Source organism: Miscanthus floridulus, chromosome 13, assembly GCF_019320115.1.
Source record: "Miscanthus floridulus cultivar M001 chromosome 13, ASM1932011v1, whole genome shotgun sequence".
Lineage (NCBI taxonomy): Eukaryota > Viridiplantae > Streptophyta > Magnoliopsida > Poales > Poaceae > Miscanthus > Miscanthus floridulus.
Window position 1 is genome coordinate 84,971,288 of NC_089592.1, and position 2,579 is coordinate 84,973,866.

A 2,579-nucleotide genomic window follows, 5' to 3' on the forward strand; every position below is an offset into this window, starting at 1 on the left:
TCTGGTACGTGTTTGTGTCCATTTCCGTCACATGCATGTTAATTTTTTGCATGCTCCATTGACATTCATCCGGATCAGCACTGAAAAATGCTAGCCTGTACGTGTATGTGTATGCACGGTTTGAAGAATTCATGCTAAAGTGTACGTACGTATACGTTGGCTTTTGATTTTCGTTGATGCTTGAATAGTAACTCGTCAGCTAGCGCATGAAATTGCTCCTTTGAGCCTTAAGTTGGGAGCTGGGACACGGATCAATCACGCATCACGCCTTTGCATACTACAAAAACAACTTTAGAATACAAAGGATTTTATTTTCAGAGACGATATTTTTATCTAACTTATTATATGTAAATGATTTTGAGAGACAAAAGATTACAAAATCACTCAAATAATGCACCCGCCTTACAAAATGAATTCACAGAAGCAAACCTATCAATGAATCTATTTTTGAGGGGATCCTCTTATGGTCCATAGAAAAAATTGGCCAACACACGTAAATCCGAGACCTAAGCCGCTGCTCTTTATCTTGGCCACTCGTTCAGCCACCCCCTCCTCAGTCTCAGCAGGCGTCTCTCTTGCGGGCGTCTCTCTTGTGCGTTTACCCTCTACAGTCACCCCTCTTTCCCTCTCTAGCTCCCTCCTTCCCTCCCTCCCTCCCTAAACCCCCCTCTTTCCTTCTATGACCGCCCCTTCCTCCCTCTCTGGCTTGGGCAACCCCTCACATAGGGTTGTCCCTAGGGTTAGGGCCAAAAGTCCCCAATCGGAGATGCGGTAGTGGTGGAGCACCGGCAATACTGGTGGACTGCCGATAATGGAGGTGCTATGGTGGAGCTCTGACGATGGAGAGGATAAGGCGGGTCCGGTGAGCATGACCAGATCTAACAAGGACGGGTGAGCATATGGCCGAATGTAACGATACGTTGAGCCATCAACGTCTCCGCATCTACTCTGCCGCGGATCCAAGGAGAGGGATGGGGAACCAGGTGGTGAAGAATTTGAGAGGGTGAGCACGACTTGGGTTCTTGTAGTGGCACGTGGTTGAGAAGCACATGCTGGTCTTGGTACGTGATCAACTAGATTGCAACCTCCATGATTTGACTCAGCTCTCGGATACAACGATCAATTCAGTTTGATACGCGTTCAATTCCAATGCTTCTAGGGCGCATGGCATCGGTGCACTGCTGCATGCTGCTGGCCCTTCTACTGCGCCCACACACTCTCATCGGGCCACATGGCCTTAATGCCTTAGGGCCTGTTTGTTTGAGCTTTGCAGCAACTTTTGGTCCTTAGAAGCTGGAAGCCCAAACAAACAGCTCGCTTTTGGTTCCAGCTTTGACTAGCTAGGAAGCCCACCAATGCCACGTTTGTACAGAAAGCGCCAAAGCTCACCAGAAGAGGCTTCTTTCAGCTTTGGTGGAAAATTTACCCGTCTTGCCACTGGTTATGTTGTGAATCGCTTTCTTTTCTTTCCCCTCCCGCCCGCTACCTCACGCTTCCTCGCGCTTTCTCTCGTCGCACCCGCACACGCACGAACCCTAGCCGCCGCCGGCGCGGGCAGGGTTCTGAGACGGGCGAGTCCTGGTTCCGACTGCCGCCTCCTGCTGGTTCCGGCCGTCACCCCGTGTTGGTTCTTGGCCGCTGCTGCCCCTGCTCGGAGAACCGTCGCTGCCCTCAGCTCGTCAGAACAGGCACCGGAGATCAATTCGCCGCCCTAGTCCTGTGCTCGGCAAAAGTCGCCCCCAGCCCCTGCCTTGGCGCTGCTCTTCCTACTCGGGAAGAAGACGCCTCACCCCAGTCCCGTGCTCTTCCATTCGCAGAAATACGCAGAACATAGTCTGCCGGGTTCGGTGCATGACACAAGGGTCTTCAATGAAGCATTGCAGAAATACGCTAACAAGTTTCCATTTCCACCCGAAGGTACGTGTATATGAGAACTGCGTTTTACAAATTATTCGTATTTTTTATTATTGCTGACATGCATGTTGTTCGTAGGAAAGTATTACCTTGTTGACTTAGGGTATCCAAACCGAAAGGGGTTCCTTTCACCTTACAAAGGAGAGAAGTACCATTTGCCAGAGTTTTGACAAGGTCCCAGTCCAAGAGGTAAAAAAGAAGTGTTCAATCACTTGCACTCATCACTATGCAATGTGATTGAACGCTCGTTTGGTGTTCTAAAAATGAAGTGGAGAATATTACAACAATTGCCAAGTTATCCAATGGAAAAGCAAACAAGGATAATAATTGCATGTATGGCCTTGCATAACTTTATTAGAGATAGTGCTTTGAGTGACGAACCCTTTGACTTGTCTGATCAAGATGAAGACTATGTTCCAATTGTGGGAGAAGCATCGTCGTCGCAACCGCAATCAAATGGACCGGAGGAGAGCGACATGAATGGATTTCGTGATAGTATTGCGGATGCTTTCATGACTATGAGAGAGTAGTGTAATGTTGTTTGTAATCTGGATATGTACAATTTATATTTTGTGATGCCATGACTTCTAATTGATCCATGCAATTTAGTTTTTTTTTTCTAAATAACAAAGTGCAAAGCAACGATTAAGGACAATGCAGACAGA